The sequence below is a fragment of the Streptopelia decaocto genome, assembly GCF_964273445.1.
Source record: "Streptopelia decaocto genome assembly, chromosome: 5".
Lineage (NCBI taxonomy): Eukaryota > Metazoa > Chordata > Aves > Columbiformes > Columbidae > Streptopelia > Streptopelia decaocto.
This window is the reverse complement of record NC_138659.1, coordinates 17,931,627-17,951,629: the sequence shown is the minus strand read 5'-3', so window position 1 is coordinate 17,951,629 and position 20,003 is coordinate 17,931,627.

Genomic DNA, 20,003 nt, shown 5'->3' with positions numbered 1-20,003 from the left:
CAGGCTAAGGGATTTCTCTCCTGTTCAGAATTCAGAAAACTTCCTATTGAAGTTGATGGAAGGCACCTTTACATCAAGCTGTGGAAGCTGTGTGAAAGGAAAAAAGCTACACTAAAGCAGAGTGGTGAAAAACTGACAAGAATGGTATCAAGCTGCCTAGAATGTGAAAGAGAGTAAGAAAGGACAGTACTGAATGTCAGCTATGAGTAATCTGCTCTACTTTCTAAAATCTTCCAATATATAGCTTCACAGAAGTTATGAGGCACTTAAAGGTGTAGAAAGGTACAAGACTAGAAAAAAAACCTGTTTTCAACTAGGTGTGTAACACTTTCTGTTCAAACCGTGAAGTGTCCACAGTCCTGCAGTGGAGCTACCTAGAGCTCCTCTCTACAGCAAACCCCATCAAAATATCAGAGGATTTTGTTTTTTAATGCAGAAAAGTTAATTTTATTTTAAATAAAAACCAGAAATATATTCAATATAGAGAACACACCTACAAAAGATGGAATGAGAAACATTAGCACACAAATCACCTCCTGCCTACTCTATCCTAACTTGTGAAGACACAACTTTTTTCCAAACAATGAAATGATTTTTTTGGTGGCAGCAAATTCTGTCTAGTCCCTTCCAGTTCCTAGAAAGGTCTTCCCATCTCTTCTGAAGCCTGGCTAGCTTCCATTGTGCCTTGATACAGTCACACACTTTATTAAGTGTAGCCTCACAAATTTGTGTAATGACTGTTGTCCACAGTATCCTGCAGTGTCTGAAACCTCCTTCCTTGAGGCTTAGTAGCTCCCTCATAAAAGCAGTCACTTAATTTTCCTCATTCTTTTACTTTAGCAAATATTTGCTATAGACTGAAAATATTTTCTTCAAACTGATAAATAAACTGAACCTGATTAATTAAATCTGTACCTGTACTCAATAGGGTTTTTTTGCCTACCTTTAGCCTTGCCTTTTTTTTTTTTTTTTTTAAACAGTACTGGTTTCACAAAAGTCAATTTCATATTTTCACCACATTGCTTATTTTCTTATTTTTCTATTTTTCTTTTTTACAAATCTCCAGGTTCAAGATTTTCTCCCGTGGTTCTGTCATCCTCTCTCCTTTCCTTCTATGCATCAGCAGCCTTCAAACATCTATCAGGTTTTCAAAACTTTCCCATTAGAAAATAAAAGCTGTTTGGTGGTTAGTTACACTATCCAATTCATTCATCAGCTTCACTGAAGTTATTGAGTACCTTAGGCTCTTGAAGACTTTACTCCATCAATTAACCTAAACACAAAAATTAAAGAAAGGATAAGAAATCCCCAGATTGTACTTCTGATACTGTAATATTCGCATTACAGCTAAGCATTTTATTAGAAGTGAGGACTCTTCACTCATTACTTTTCTGCCATTTTCTGCAAGTACTGTACTTGAAATTTCACATTCTTTGGTTTCTTCTGCCTTCATATTCTCAAAAAGCAGGGCTCCGGCAGTTTCACTGCAATCAGACTAAGCTAGCAAAACATGCTTTTCATAAAATTACTAGAAAAAATAAAAACAAAGCTGGCATGAAATTAGGTTACACAGTATGAAATTATTTACAGCAGCTCACCAAGCACTACCTCAGGGATAGTCAGTGTCTGAGTCTGCAGAATTTATGCAGCTTGACTGTATTACATCTGGAGGTCGACATCTGGTTATTATGCACACCTAATTTTTCCAAGCAGTAAATACCAGAAGTAGATAAATCTCTTCACCTAAGGCTTATGGTTCAGCTGGGTCAGTATTTTATGTTGAAAATAAAATGTACAATAAATTACTAGCAACTCTTTCGCACCCTTCCTCAACAGTGCATGATGCTCCATAGTGTATATACACTAAAATGCATTGTCTTTGATCTAATTATCTGGCAATCTGATTCTTGATTGTTTTCCAAAGCAATTACAATAATAATTTAAAATTCTAACAGTTCTTAGATAAATGGCAAAAGGTATCAGAACAGTTAAGACTACAAAGGACAGCAAAGGACTACTTATGGCCTACAAAAAGGGGAAAAAAACCCAGCAAACTGACCTTTGTTAGTGTGGTACTGAAATTACTTTAATATGGGCTAAGCCTATCCCTAAGAAGAATGCCAAGAAAGCTGTATGACAACGCTAAAACTTAAATTCTGTCTCAGATATTATCCTCCATCATAAGAACACCTGAGACAATCTGTATCTTCCATTCTTACGAGATGACATCTCTGTAGGAAGACAAAACCCAAAGTTTATAGCCATTTCTTGGACCTGCTTGATCTATATGTGAAACTGAAGGGATGTAGTTGTCTTCTTCCTAAATAACCAGAGGTGTCTCTTTTATGTGCCATGTACTCATTTGAAACAGCATAGGGTCTCTAAAGAAAATGACACAGCAGCAGGCCAAGGAAAAATGAGCTTCTACATAATCAGTAAAACAAACATTTTAAGTTATAGCCAAGGTTTGAAAACCACATTACCAAGTTCTTGTTCAAAACACTCTTACGCATGATTAAGTTCTTCCTTCTTCAGTGCTTAAAGACTGCTTAATTTTAATCATGTACACAAGCTTTATTGACTGTACTAGTTAAAAATGCATGTTTAAGTGTTGTCTTAAGCAAGGATGCTTATTCATCAGAGCCTCAAGATTTGTTCCCAAACCTCACGGAATCAATAACAACTGTATAACTGACTATAATGGTTTCTAAAATAGAGCTGTAAATAGAATACAGACTAAGAAGAACAAAATATTCTTCCCCAAAGATGACACTTGTTACAAAACTTGGTAACTCTGGATGTTTATGAATACAATGCTAATATTCACAAACAAACCCTCAAAAGCTGTTGGAGAACAAGGGGGCAGGACAGGAAGGGATGAGAGAGAGATTTAACTGGAAAGCAGAGAATATTTATAGATTCCCATTGTATTTCTCAGAAAACAAAAACATGGTAGCCTTTCACCAAATACCATTCGGCTGGAATCTACAGCTCACTGAAATGTAATAGTAATACTTTGCATGCCTCTGCTGATTTCAATTTGGGTATCTCTCCGCATATGAAAACATTGACTTAAACTTTACAACGGTCTTATGAGGATACGGCTAAGCATGATTAAATAAAATAAAAGAAAACTGACCACAGAAATAAGCATTTGAAGAACGAGATTCTCCAGATAACAGTTCTCCATCTCACTGAAAAACTGAACGAAGGCAAATAATCCAAAGAAACCTTTCTGTATTCGTTTCATTTTAATGTGAAAAAACAATGCTTATACAGAACTGCCAAATAAGTTTCTGTTCAAATTACTTTCTGACTTAAAAGTCAATTTCCAGCTTTTTCACAGTTCTCCATGTGTGAATGGATTAGTCTTTTGGGGGCTTAACAGGCTTGTGCAGGAAACAGGGCAAAAATAAAATCTACCAGTATTATATCTTTTGAAGAACGAAGCTGATGTGCTATCACTGCCTCCTGTAGCCACACATCTTCACTCTAAAGAAATATGAACCAATAATTTTATAGAATACTGTTTTAAAATTAAATACTAATATTTTCAAATTATTCAGGTTTATTTTTAAAATAATAATAATTTTGAAAACTACTTTGTTCATATGGGAGAATATACAACAGGTGTTTTTTTTAATATATTTGGGAAAAAAATAAAGCAGTAAAAATTGACCCCCCCAAACCAACCAACCAAACAAAACCCCACAAACCACAGCTTCTGGAATTTCTGAGAGAATTCATTCAATATTCAACTACCATCAAAGGCATGTCATTACTTTGCCAAATTGAATGCCCTAAGATCGCTAAATCAAGCCATCATTTTTCACTTCATGTAGCAGGTGTGCTAAGAAATATAGTAAGAACCAGCTTAAAATTCCATTGTCTGTTGTCACTCCATTATGCCATTACATTTCTTGTGAATATATTTCATCTTCATGTTCACCCTTGCACTCAGCTTGTTGCTCTATCTCAGCTATCACTTACTCAGATTGCACGTATTTATCTTCTTAATGTTACCTCATAAATCATTCTCTAAGATAAAAATTCTTGGTTTTCTTCATTCTCATCTCTCCTTTAGCTCATTGCTTTTCAAACAATTTACTTGTATTTGTTGCCATTGAATGCAAAAGTCTCAAAATCTTAATAATAAATAAAAAGAAAGCTGATTTGGGGGATTGAAGAGGAAAAAAACAAATATTCAACGATAGTGGGTTTAGTAAATAACAGCAACTGAAGACTACAGCAGTTTCTGGAGAAGTTCCAAGCAATCTCTCTTACTACCGTAAATATTATCTCCCTATATCTGTTCCTCTGAGTTTTATTTGTACCCCATTGACAGTACGTTATAGAACAAGAGATGAAGGGAAGGAAAACTTGGAATTCTTTCATTTGAATGTAAGACTTTTGTAGAGTGCGAACTGTCTTTGTTTTTGTCTTAAAAATTATTGCTTCTAAATGTATTTCCATTTACTTATTGTAATTTGCTAAATGGATTATTTGCTAGTTTCCTAATACTAGCAGAAACTGTTTTAAAATACACACTTCATGATAACATATTTAGTATATATTTATAGTAACAATTACAAACACAAGCAAGAAGGAGAAGTCTAATCAGGCCATTTACTTTTTGTCTTAATTTGAATCTGCAGTATCTGTGTGTCTTCTGAAAGAATTGATACTAGAATTGGTTTCAGAGATTTGCTGCTTACTTTCCAGTCACCAGGAAGAATTGGTACAGTATTAAAAACCTGCATTACAAGAACCAAAGGATGAGCAATTTATGTTCTGTGGCAAGCTTAGCATTCTCTACCATTCACATTCAAGAAAATATTTTCTACATGGATGTTCATGACACAATCCATGGGGAAAATATGATGTTTTTTAGATAAAATTCTAATCAAGAGGGACCTATAGTAGCTTTCTTTTAATTTCCATGTGTGCTAGAAAAAAACCACTATTTTCCAAATTATAGATTGTCCTTCACTGTCCCGTTAGGACACAATCTTCTGAGTATATGATTAGATCTGAATACCATGAATAACTAAGTATAATAAAATAAAAACATATTATGCTAAGATCACAGTTTTCCACCTAAATTGATAAAAATATGGGTCACTTTTAGGGTTCTAAATTCAAACATTTTGAACCTAAGTACATTAACATGTTCTCCCCTAGCACCTGATGAACCTACCAGGGTCATATATATGTTATAGCTTGAAGCTACAACATATCAAAAAACCTGAAGTTCAAAACATTTCACATGGAAACACATAAACCTCAGGCATATACATCTCCTTTTCACCTCCCTGATGGATTTCATTACCCTCAGTTTCTTTGCCTTCAGCACAGTTCTCAAATCTCTTTGTTATGACTGCATTGTTCTCTTACAGCTTTCCTTACCTAAACAGTGCCACTAGCTTCAGAAATGCCCTGTTTTATTCAGCTGTTTATCTTAGCTAAGCGATAGTTTAAAATGGACTTACAAAGCAAATCTAAACCATGGCTGCCAGCTAAAAATTTCACAGACATTTAGGAAACAAACAAACAAACAAAACACCAAAGAAAGCCCCAGCATCAGCTCTGAAAACATTGTGTGGAAAGCAAGCAGCTGCCTTTTTTTTTTTTTAATTACAGAAAATATTAATTCATCAAAATGGGAACTTCTTGTTGATACTGATATAGACCAGCAGAAATAAAACACCGCAAAAAGACCTTCAGGGTCAGCAAATCAGAAAGAAAGCAATCATAGAATAGTCAACTAGTTGTTTTAGTGACACTCACCTGCAGAATGGGGAAATCAGAGGGAAATCGCTGCTCTAAACTGGCCAAACAAGAAATTATCTCACTCTTACTGTCCCAGGAACTCTGCAGTTGTATCTCAGAGGTAACACAAAGCAATTACCTCATGCTATTAGTTGAAAAAAAAAAAAAAAAAAAAAAAAAAGGAAAAAAAAGTTCCTCCAGGTTGTATATAGAGTGCTTGGTAGACAAGGAAACTATATTAGTATCAACTAATGAGTTTTCCAGTGCTGAACAGCTGCACTACATATTTTGAAATATGTGATATGAGGATAGTACTAGTTAGTCTTCTAAACATATCAGTCAGGATTACAGAACAGTCAAGATTACAGCATTGAAAGCAAGATTTAGACTCAGGTGTCACCATGTAATTTACAATAAATATTGAAATATCCTAGCAGAATGAAATATTATCAGTTCTAAACATTTTGAAATAAAAATATTCCCTACATAATGCTACTTTGGAGCTCAAGTCTAAACCAATATCACTTCAACAGATTTGAGAGCATACTATAGGCATACTGAACACCTAATTAGTAATTTAAAAGTTAAGTTTACATTTAACTTGTAGAATTTTGACTAAGTAATACAACTGAGATACATTATGTTAGAGACACTCATGACCATTAAAGAGAAGAACTAAACCTGAACTTAATGTTCTAATCCTTAAAAGATTTCATTCCATCTTGTCCCTCTATGAATTTCTCACTTAATTGTGAGTTTGGGTCCTCACACCTTTCAGTAGCTTATACAGGCAGCTACTGTAATGCAGTAGCTTATTTCTCTTTGAGAAGGAGAAATTATAATCTATAGATATGTATTCTACATTTAAATGCTATTTATAGCAATAGCTAAGAATTCTCTTGAAACATTGAAATCAGTAGGTGAAATAAAGTCCCTGTTCGCACATAGTTATCTTTCACATGACATAAACAAGAATGAAGCAGTAATGCCAAGCATCTGAATATTGTAAATTCTGAAGAAAATGCAGTTGGGTCACAAGTTGCAGACTGATGGCAAAGCTGATAAATAAAGGGCACAGACCATGCCAGAGTAAAGCCAGGAATATAGTATGTCGACAGTTTTACCAGTTCACTGACATTCATTACATTAAGATCAGAAAAATAAAGGCCATATGGATTCATTAGAAGTTTTTTTTTTTTGTTTTTTTGAGTATTTTTCAACTTATTTCTGCTAATCATGTACATTTGAGATAGCTATTTAAACACCTTTGTAACTGCCTTGCAGGCTCTCAGCGTGTTTACTTGACATTGTGTTCTTTTGACTTTCCTATTATGTTTGTAAAGGCAGCAACAAAAGAGTAAAAATACATAAAATCCAAATAGCAACTGTCTGCAGTTTGTATTCCATTACACAAATTGATTTATAATGCCTGTAAGATGCATTTCACTGTGGAACCCTCTCCTATTTAAGCACTCAGCAGGCTCATTTCATGCTGCCACTCCATGCCAGCTATAAAAGCCCATGTTTTGTTTTAGTACCTTTGACTGTCTGTATCCTTCAGTAAGAGAAAGTTTACAATTATAGCTCCTTCAGTGTTGATCAAAATCATTGAAGTCTAAAACATGAAACTGTTGTGAAACATAATTCAAGATAGCATTATGTCTCCTCATTTTTATGATTAAGTAATTGATTTTTTTTTTCCAAATTTCTTCTTTTTATTAGAAAAGCCCCTTAAGAGTGCCAAATAATGATTAAGTAAAAAGTCTGGAAATATTTCGGTGAGTTTTCTGCATAAACTTGTTTCTCATGAACAGTTTGTTTTTATTTTTTTTAATAAGCCAAGTTAAACTAAGTGTAATACAAGCAATTTTAAATGTATAACATCTAAGCTTCTTTAATTAAATGCATACAACCAATATTAAAGAAAAAAACTGAGGTCCATTCATGATGAACCAGTATCAGCAAATAATCTTTTTCTAGATTGGCTAAATCTTACAAAAAATTTTCCTCATAGTTTTCCTGTAGTTAAATGGTAATAAATATTATTCTGAATTCCCCTTACAACTAAGGCAATTTTAGTGAAAATTCTTTATTCATGTATTCATGGTATCAAAAAGCTAGATTCCACTTTTCATGCTGGAAAACATACTCTGTTATGTTAAATTACTCATTAGATGAATTTTAATTCAGATCATATGTTGTCTCACAACAGACATAGGCCTTTAAATGAAATCAGCCACCTGTGTCTTTGCATGTGCACACACATTCACGCAGAATCACAGAATGTTAGGGATTGAAAGGGATCTTGAATGATCATCTAGTCCAATCCCCCTGCCAGAGCAGGAACACCTAGATGAGGTTACAGAGGAAGGCGTCCAGGCCGACACAAAACCCAAATCAAACCAACCAACCACAACAAAAAAACAACACTTCAAAAGATAACAAATTTAATAATTTACAGGAAAATTAACTTTGAAGCACTGTCTACTATATTGCTGTGTTCACATTTAGCAGTTGTCTACATATCAAGAAGACACAGTCAGCTCTACAGGATTACACTGTTTCATGTATTTTTTCCAGCTCTGCTACAAGATCACAAAATTATGATGGAGATCATAACAATAAGCGACATCAGATTATTTGTATTTTGAGGTGAAAAACATGACATATATATATATATATATCTTATTTCTGTAAGATGCTAATTAAAAGAGCTAATTTAGTGCTTAAAAAGACAAATAAAACCACTACATTAATCTGTAAAACATTTTGCTAAGTCTTACAGAGGGGAAAAGAAATCAAGACAACCTGGAGAGTACAAAATGGCTTTGCAAAATTAAATAAAATAATGAAGAAAATTCAATTGCATCTCACATGACATTATCATACGGAGGAATTTTCCCCTGTGCAACCATGTATTGCCTTGGTGTATATTTTATAAACTTGTTTCACCTTTAACTCTTTATTAAAAATATACAAATAAACAATTCAGATTAGGTTTTCCCTCTCAGGAAAAAATGAGTTACTCTTGCCAGATCCAATCAAATATATAATTTGTGATGACTCTGAGAACAGAAGAAAGTTGCCTACCCTAAGAGAGCATGTGCAATAACCTCTTGCTGCCATGGAGTAATGCCCAGTTTGAGAAAAATATCCCAAAACTATTCAAGAAAAATCTTTAAATGCAAAATTTTATGTAAATATTTATCTTCAACAGTCATAAGTACCTATACTATGTCTAACTAGTAAGGACTCACTTCTTGTCTTCACCTTCATCTGTATTCAAGTGATCTCATTGTGTCTCTGGACATAGAGAGTAACTGGAAAATTGAATTTTTACTTCCAGCTTCCCCAAACTTATTTTGTGACCTTGATGAAGCTATTGGTGTAAGCACTGATGGTGTGAAAATACCTTTTATACAAAACAACATTGTTTCTCAATCTAACAGAAGGCTATTACTAATAAATAATAACAAATCTTGTATTAAAGTTTTATTTATTTAAAATGTGCAACCCATATTGTCATACTAACACAAACTGCAGTGTCCATAGGATATTACGAGAGCATAGGATATTACAGAAAGTCTGTGAACTGAAGCCAACTGGAAAGAAGAAACAAATTAGTTTCTCAAGTTCTGCTGTCATCGAGATTCATGTGTTTGAACATAACATTGGTACATTTGGCACAGGAAAAGTCCATTAAAGATTTGTGCTGGTTTGCACATCAGAGAATAGTAGCGATTCATAAACATTCAGTTCTTTATGTGCTCCACGGATTAGTATTATAAAGAACTATAAGCATATGTGGTAACAGAAGGTGCTTTTACTGTAATGTGTAAATAATGCTTATCCAAGGAGAACTATTCAACTTCGCCAAAATGCAGACAGATACAACCATCTCCTCAATACTGAACAGTGAACACTGAATACTGAACTCTCAATACTGACTATTTTAATTGAATGATGCTACTCAAATAATCTAATTCTATTAACTAAAAATAAGTGTAATTTATTCAAAGTTCATTCTTCATATGATAGCTCTTCATAAAATGCAAATTTTACATTTTCTAAAGCATTTATCATTGCCAAAGTATTTATGAAGACAGTTTGTGTGAATTCTCCAAGTCTACAGCACACTCTTTGAAAGTATATTACCTCTGCCATTTAGCTATGCAATAGTATTTCTTCTGGCAGTCATAGTTTTCCTGTGAAATCTGTTGAAACGCATATTGTTACCTAATAGGATTAACTTTTTGATTGTTCAAGCAACATTTTCTGGAAGAAACAAGTTCTATTCAAACATCTTTTAAAATACATTGGCACAAGTCTGCAATCAACACATAAAATACATCTAACACACCTTTACTCTTTTTCAGAAACCAGACAAGATTAATTAAAATACATTTCTGAAATTTACCAAATCTTTAGATGGTTAATTCTGTAGAACTATGTTCTAACTTCTTTATAGCCAGTAAAAGAAATTAAAACTCATTTGCATTTAGCACAGTGAAATGAAATGCTTCTCTTTTGACAATATTATTCTAGAAAACATGCAAAGTCAATAAAAAGGGGTAACAATGCCACATCAAACTAGCTCATGAACACAGTGGTCAGTATTATCCTCAAGCCTGACTTTGTAGAACGATTAGTATACCAAAACTCAAACTTACTCATAGAAGGATCCTGCAAACCCATAAATCACATAAATCAGTTTACCAAAGTGAATCCACTGTAATTAAAAGGACAAGGATTAAAAAAAAACAAAACAAAACCAAAGCAAAGCAAAACAAAAAAAAAAAAAATAACACCAAACCAACACCACAAACAAGTCTCTCAAAATGGGCTATCACTTATTTGGGTAACTTTCAGTAATGTGATGGTGCTTTGACTGTTGTATTTATAATAAAGTTATACACCTCTGGGTCTTCTAGTTCATTCCTTTAACCCTAAATTTGTTTGAACTAACAACTTAAACTTAACAGTTTTGTAATATGTCTATTTAATAAGTACATGATTTACCACAAACCTTTTTTCCTGTCCTGCTGCATGACAAGATTGGTTAAAAATAGGTAAGAAAGTTAAATTAGTGAGACTGCAGGCACCAGAGCTACTTCAGATACAGTGAAAGGTTAAAGTTACATGAGTCAGAAAAAAAATCTAATTTTCTTTTTCTACTACAATAGAGTCTCTAGAGAAAATATTTTTTTTCTTTGCCCAAAGCTATATTTGTCCCTACCTTTGGCAATTTCTAAAGTGTTGGTAACTATTTTTTATTCCTAACATTTAGGAATTTCCAACATTTTTAACCTAACATGAAATGTAACTGCATCCCTGGATTCACAACATTCAGAAATTTTTCTTAAAATCATATATTTAAAGCAAATCAAGTATCATTTATTTGGAGATATTCCACCTGGTGATCTCAAATGAGACTGAGAGCTTACTACTGAAACTCCTTCCCTGGAAGTGGAAGGCCCCAGACAACCTAGTAGCTAGGTCAGATAAACACATACACACATATAAGTATGTATAGTTATAAACTCATCCCAGTAAGAAAACTGGAACAAGATAGCCTCACTGCTACTTAGTGACATAAATTGCCATAAATCAAGTTAAAAACAGTAACACCTCTTTGTTCTTATAAAAATTCTAGCTGTGGTTGAACTGCAGGTCAAAACCAACAAATATTTGAATATTTAAAGGCATGTAACTGTCTTGTATAAAAATGCTCTCAAAAGTACAGAGTTTATGAAGCAAAAGGTATGTTTTTTAATGGCACATTTTTCTCATTTTTAAAGGAACACATAACTCAGTCATGATGTAAACCCAAAAGTCTGTATTAAAATACCTCCTGCACACCCAAATTTCATTCCATCATATTTGTATATTGTTCAGAAAGCTGTCTCTGACAGCTGCATAGACAAGGAGAAGTTTTCTTCTTTCCTTCTTCTTCAGGCTATTCAGTGACAATGATTTCCACCAAAACACAGAATGCAAAGTGTGTAATTCTTTGCAGATACAGCGGTGTAATGAGACAGGTCCAAATAACAGCAAACACTCTAAATTCAGCACCACCCAGATGACCTGAATCTTATGCTGGCTTTCAGAGTGATATCAGATCATTTTAATGGGCAAAGGGTCTTCTGTATGCACAGAAGAATGTAGAAGACTTCTGTTGGAAACCTTTTAAAGCTTAACTTTCCTTTTATTTTCAATATCCATGTATTTTTGTAAAGCTCGAGTTTAATTATGGTAGCACACAGTATAATTCATTTTGCGTATGAAGAGACATTTTTAACATTTTGTTTTGCCTATTTTAAATGGAGAACAAATAAAGTGCAGAACTGTAATATGTGTGGTGCTATAGTTATGAAATTATATTTTCCCAGGAGTCTCTTAGGTACTAGAGAATAATAAATTGGCCTGATATACAAGTCAGTAATGTCAAAAGGTATTTATATATTCAAAAACTAATGTCAAAAGCAGGACAGAGGCATATGAAAGAAATGTGACTTGTTAAGGCCACTTTGGAAGAGCATATGAAGTGATGTAGACTAGTATAAGAAAAAACAAAACAAAACAGATTTGTTTTCTCAAGAATGGAATGACATTACAAAAAAAAAAAAAAACAACCAAAACCAAAAACCAACCAACCAACCAAAAACAAACAAAAAAAACAAGCTATCCATTGCACAGTACAAGATGATCCAGGCATATAACTTTGGAAAACTCATTATGTTAACAAAACAAATTCTATTCTGTACCATATTGCTCCAATATAAAGGCACTTACAAGCGATACAAAGTAGAAGAGACCATATTGGTAGAAGAAAATGATAGCTACACAAATGTGGTAGATCTGATTTTAAAAATTTATTCCAAATTCAGTAAATGTAGCAATGAAAATTTGATCCCATTAACGTCAAATGTAGGGTACCGCACATTTCAGAAAAAGTGTAGTCTGTACTAAAACATGACATCATGTCATCATTGCTTGCTGCTCAAACACAGCCCATAGATTTTCACATGTTCCCCCTCAAACCCACCCCCAATTAAAAAAAAGAAATTTCAGTATGGCATTGGACATGTATCTAGAGATGGAAGACTACTCACAGAAAAAACTAAATAGCAGAGATCCTGTGTTGGTAAGGATCTGACATTATAGATATTGAAACAGAAATAGTCCTAAATACTTGTTAGTCAGTTCAAGTAAATATTTCAGATGGTGCACTTAATTGTAAAACACACTGAATACAGTAGTAGGCTATTTCTAATTAGTTTTCAAGTACTTGACTATTGGGTTAACTTCCCTAGCAGAACAGTTTAAATGCAAGACATATAGTTGAATTATGCCTTTCTTGTTAGTCCTAGGAATTCCTCCAGAATTTTGAAGAGAGAATAGTGTGATAAGGGTAGAGTAGGATAGAGGCTACAGGTAAAATGCTTTGCTTTTATTTTGAGATATACAGTCATACTCTTGAGTCAATTTAAAATACAGTATCTGCACAGATTTGGGCTAAACAGAAGCAGAAGTATCATACTCAGAAGACTAATGAGTTATTTGACTAAAAATATTTCAAGACCATCAAGAAGTGTTGCAAAGGAGCTGATGGGGAAGAACTAATCATCATAAAGGCCTAGAAGAGTCAAGAGCCACAGGTTATGAAGTCAACCATCTGATTAAGCTAAATCAAGACAATCAAAATTTATTGTGATTTGAAATCTAGCATAGCATCATGAATCACAGCAACTCCAAGCTTTCAGAAAATAAAGAGTGAATGCATAATTGTACAACTACTTTTCTTCTGGAATAGTACATCCTCAAAGTCAGGAGCATTTCCAGCATTGGAGACGTGAAATAGAGGCTTTTAAACACTTTTTTGGCAGTGGTACAGTGTTTTTAACAGTTGTCATCTCTGATTTTTATTTTATTTTATTTTATTTTTAATCAGGGATCTTACTAATTAGGCTCATTAGTAAATAAGGCAAACAGTCCATGAACTCAGGATTCACAAATTATTTATAATTGGATTACATTATTTTTATGATTGGATCTTTTCTTTCTAATGCAAATTTCTTTTCCATTTGGCAACTGTCTGGAGCAGCTAATGATTGCCTCAAACTTATTCATTCTTAGATATTACCCACTAAACGCTTTTGGAAAATATTTCCTAAGGTGCAATAAAACATCCTACTTCAGACTAAATAGAGTAAACTTGAGGGAAAGGAAAATAAAACAAAAAAACCTCACAACAAAACAAACAAATCGACCAAAAAAACCAAAGTAGCGCAGTAAATTCAGTAATAAGAGTAATAAGTTGATTGTGAATAACCTGCATATATGAAGTAGGCAAGTCTGGGAAAACAATTTTGTCTCAGAGGCTGTTTTTATCAGTTTTCTAAGAGAAAGGGTGTTTCTGCAGGAACTAGGTTAACTAATTCTCTTACCTAATCATCCTTTTCTTCACCAATTCTTTCTCTTACCTTCCATGACAGAACCTTCTGATGTGGTTAACAGAAAGGTAAAAATTCGTAATCCTAGTTTCTCATTCAATGTTGATCTCCCAGTGTCTCTTATTTAAACTACAGAGAAGCAAAGAAGATTCATGTAACTTTCCTACAGCTGATTTATTTGTAAAGGGCTGAAGTATTATCAGTTATGCCAAGTGCGATCAACAGTAATGTTTCTGAGAGGTGTAGTGTTTCTGGTGGAATTAACCAGACTACACAGATTTGGTAGACATTCTCAAGCTACTTCCCAAGAGAGTTATATGCAGTTCCTTGATGCCACTTTTCAAAACAAGCTCCAAGGCATGCAGTCAGAACGTTAGTATATTACTTAAGAAAAAACTGTAAGCCAGAAACACTTGCTGATTTAAGTTTTGCTCCCTGGATGCTGATCACTTGCTGTTATAGAGTACAAGAATTGAACACGATTTCCATGATTCACTTGCAGATGATTACTTCTAATAGTATTCAGAAACATCATTCTTTAGGTCCTGTAAATATCTCCAAGACCTTAAGACAGCACTAGAGATCTGGACCAATTAACACAAACCCAACAAATTTTCCTCATGTCTGACTTCAGGGTTTCAGAAGAGTTCTAGGAGGCTCTGCTAGCAACATGTTAACACTACAAACCATTACAAAAAAATAAGTAAAAACTACAAAGACTGATCCACAGAGACCTACTTCAAGTAACATGAATATTTCAAGTAATAAGATATTTGTTCTTAAATAATGACACAAAGGAATCTCTCAGATACTAAATGTCTATACCTACATATTATCCCAACATAGTTTTTTGATACATGGTACGACTGAAATTGGATTATTCTACTAAATCTAAATGGGCAGAATTTCAAAAAAGTATATAGTTCTGTTCGAGTGATTTCACTACTGTTTTTAATCATTCTTACTACTGTCTATCTTACTGGTACTCAGAGATAGAACTGATGGGTCAGCATTTTTCTTCTCTGTAGCTGTATGGATGCCTTTACAGTATAGGAGGAGATACTGGATGATACTCTTACACTGAAATTTATTTTTTTTACAAAGTCTAGCTAAATACAGAACCAAGTTATTTAATCATATGTATTTTACACTGAACAGTCATGCTAAAACAGAGATACTAAACAAACAAACAAAAAATCTGTATTTGTTTACACAGAACATTCTGAAAACAGAGACAACTGAAAGTGCATCTGCTAAGAACAGTAAAAACATGTTATTCATAAGAATCTGAATACTTCTCATTCTGACCCTGTAAAGCTTTCTTTCACTTGTTTTCCCCAATACCTGTTCAAAAAAGGAAAGAAATGTGCTGAATAAAAACACCTTGGCATTTAGATGGCTATCCGTATATAAATTAATATGTTAATTACACTCTCACGAGCTGCATATAATGAGATTAGCAGAGAAATGAGATTTGCAGAGAACACTTAATATTAGGCTTGAATAGCGAATGTGTCCAATTACATAAAGTTTTTTATAAAATGGGTCATTTACATAAACTTGCTAGTCATTAAAATTTTAATTTATGTTAATTTATTTTTTCAAAAGAGAGAGTTTCTTGAAGATATTACAATCTAAGGAGTAGCGATTGCCAGGTGTGACAATAGAGACTAAGAGCAAAATCAGATAACAAGGGAGTCACCAACACAGCTTCACTATTAAGGGCATTCCTCCTTGATCTGACCTGTTAGGTTGCTGCTGCTTTATTATGTTCAGATATGCAATATTAAAGTACAAGGTAAGTCTAACCACTCCTGGAAAATCTAAAATACTCTATAGATTTAAGTGTTCAGTTTCAAATTTGCTCAAAAAACATGGATAAGAACTGTAATAATATAGAGATATTTTTTCATCCTGATTCACTGCATAAAGTATACACAATAACTGGCTACACAAATGCTTTCACGAATATTTGAAGCATCTTTTAGTAAATCAGCAACTCAACTTTCTAAAATTTGCAGCAGAATTGAAATTTATATCATCATTAAATCTTGTTCTTAACATAGAAAAGGCTGAAGTTCATAAAACATTTACAGTTAAAGCAATTTTTAAGACCTGTTTCCAATCATAATTTCAAGAAGTCTCTCTCTTTACTCCATTTGAAAAGTGGAGACATTTCCGTGATCTTTGTTTTGCAGGCTGTATAAGGAATAGCTTGCCAAATAAATGTTACAGGGTTTGAGACATAAAAATTTACAAAACATTTGTTCTTTAAAAGCAAACAGAGCTATAAAAATTTAGACTAGCTCTCAGTATTCTTTAACTGTAATATATTTTACCTGAAAAAGTCACAAAACACAGTAGCATGTTAATTATTCATTTCTATCTATGAAGTAGATGAAAAGTGTGTAACATTACTATTAACATATCAACTTTATCCTGATAAATGTACTATTAAAGTTATTGCAACACTGGTCAGTACTCTATAGGTATCACTAATTTTCTTTTTATACTAATAAAGGAAGCTGAACTATTGACCTTCTCATAGTAGGGGAAAGCCAGCTTATTGGATTACTCAAGAATACTTCGGATATGTGTATTTCAACTACAGCTTTGAACCACATCATAAGACAAGTGCTAAAAGGAAAGTTTTATCATCCAAAAAAACCTGAAAACAGTAAAATGTGAAAGTCCCAAATTTCTCCTTGAAAACAACCCCTCTCCCAAACCTGAAAGTACCTCACATCACTTTCATTACTGTTTAATATAACATAAAGGTGATGGAATGCATAATGAAATGTACATACAACACCAATCTACTAAGCACTTTATCTTCAAAGGTTCAGGTACAACATATGTTAATGAGAAATCCCTTTGATGAGCTGAAATACACAAAACTCTCCACAAATGCTCATTTCAAAGCAAAAGAACCTTAGCAGTTCTAAATGCATACTATCACCAAACCCTACTAGCAACTGACATCACTTAAAAGTGTGAAGAATTTTCTCTTACAAAAATGAAATAGATATTAGTGCCTCCTTGGACAATAAGTTTTTTTACTGTATGTAGGGGAAATCTTATGAAAGTTCATAAAATAGGCAGAAAAATATAGTAACAGTAAGCTAATATTTTGCAGTTTCATTAGGTTTTCTTCTATTTTATTTTTTTTCTTTTTTTGTCCCACTTGCTTGGGAAAGGACAAAGCATCAGCAGAGTGGGATTTCATCCAAGTGGCAAGTCCAATCCACCCTTTAGTAGAAGGCTTCTCAGTTACATCAGCGAGCTTTGGTTTATGAAACAAACACCAAGAACAAAATAAATTAAAATGAAGTCTCCAAGCTTTCAGTAGAGCCAGCACTCCACCCACTTGGTACCACATAATAACTGACTAACGCTTGTATTTCCTCTTCCACACCTAGTGCCTGGACCCACTGACCCACTCACCAATAGGCTTCCATTCTTTTCCCCCCACAAATGTTGTCCTGAAAAAATTAATTAGCAACATAATTCTAAAAGCAGGAAAAGCTAAATATTCTTGTGCTCATTTTGTTCTCTCTGTACCTTGCAGTGATGCTGTACTTTTGGTGTACATATAAATCATAACACAGTCTCCCTGGTCTTAATCAACTTTTTAATGGATTGTATGTTTACATTTTAGCATGATATTCCATCTCGTTCTATCACCTACAGACACTAACACACACACAATATGCCAGCACACATGCTTCGATTTTCACTCCAATGTGCTAGTTTATCTCTTTCTTCAGTACATATGCTGCACTGTGATTTTACCAGTTCTCCAACTGTTTTTATCAAGGACATGCTTACTTTTCTACTCACACAGCTGCCCTAATCACAAAGATGGAATATAGTTACATTTCTCTTAATAATTCATTTAGTATTCACTATAAGCTGCAGATGATTAAGAATTGATGTGGTATTCATATGAATATCACAGGTACTTCCACATGAATTCCACTGTAATCCAGGACTAATGCAATTGGCACCATGGCCTCGAGCATATAGCTGATAATACCTGAGAAAGCAAAGAGCTCCTTTTGCTGAAACCTCTATTTTGAGATGAAGGAAAAAATTGTCATATGATATGAAAAATGGGATACCATACAAATAATCACACTACATAAATATTCTGTTCAGGAAGCATCAGAATGAAAGACAAGGGTACTTGGAATTTTTCTTCCATGTCTATAATCAGAATTCATGCCCATGATGAAGGGAGAGGAGAGATGAGGACCCATTTGAAAGTATTTTGATCACTTATAATGTCTGAACAGAAGACTGATATGTAGTTCTTCCGTATATTAAGGGATGGAAAGGTTAGAAAAATACAACAGTCAATCTGAGTTTCATTAAAATATTTTCATGCCTGTTAATAATAAGTCATTGTCCCTTTCATATTTCAACACTACAACTTCTTTGACGGCAGCACAACTGCATTTTAATCCCTGCAAAAGATCAAAAATATTCAGTCCATATACATATCTGCACTAATGGAACAGAACTGGTGTATCAATTATTCTAAATGTGGTTTGAGCTCTAACAGATATTATCCTTAATGAGAGGCTGCTCTGTTTGCAGAGACAACTTACAGTGGTAGCTACAGTATGAACAATTTATTACCATTTGGTTTTGAAACTAAAGCTATTTCTGTGTTCAGTGAATATTAACACAAGGTAGTCAACTGGGGCTAGCCCCATCTCAAATTCACTGTGGCTCTAGGGACATCAATATTTCATAGGTTTCATGGTATCTACATATATCCCCAAAGAGTTCTCTTTACTATGATGAAATACTTAAACTGCTGCCACATAATATTGTTCTAGGGAGTATAATACTAACTCTAAATGGTAAGTTTGTTCTATACATCTTTTTTCACCTGTAAAAAAAAAAAAAGTCACCTTATAAATTCTGAGGATTTTTCCTGTACAGCCATCACAGGTGCTTTCAGTTTTAAGCATCCAATTTAAGAAAATAAAAACAATAGATAAACCATTAAAGTATGTTTTTATACAAGCATAACTTCATACACTGAAAAAAACCCTGTCTCAAGTAAGTACTTCTATTAGTATAATGTTTCGTATGAGTTTATTTCCTTTGAAATAATATTTGTATTGTCTTATATATCAATCATGCAACTGACATGTGACTAGGATACTTGAAACATACACCAACAAAGGGATTATTTAGCTCACCCACAGGACTTATTTTAATTCCACCTGAAGAAATAGCACAATACAAGGGTGAAGAGGTGAAATTAAATGGATTAGGACACTTAGTGGTGAGATTAGATATTTTAACATACTGGTTTGCTCCTAAATTCTAAGAATGTATCCTCAAATGGTAATCAATGCACTTACAAAATCAGAATTGATATGTTTTCTGTTATGTTTTTACAGTGAGCCTAAATAGAGCTTATTTAGCTACTTGGGCCTCTACTGTTTAAAGCCAGCTAATTTATATTCAAGTATAATTTTCTTCAACATACATGAGACTATTAGGTTTACAACAACCTATTTATTACACAGAAAGATTCTGATGCCACATGGATTTATCTACTGTAATGTAATGCTAACAGAGGCTAGTTCATTTCTGTAAATATAAATAGTAACAAAGAGTACTATAAGATGTGTATGTTTTATGAAATAACATAAAAACACATTCTAAAAAATAATTCAAGTGGAGGTGCAAAATTAAATACATCGCTTCCATCACCAACACAGAAAACCTCTAGTTGTCTTCCACTCCAGCAATTTCCCAAAG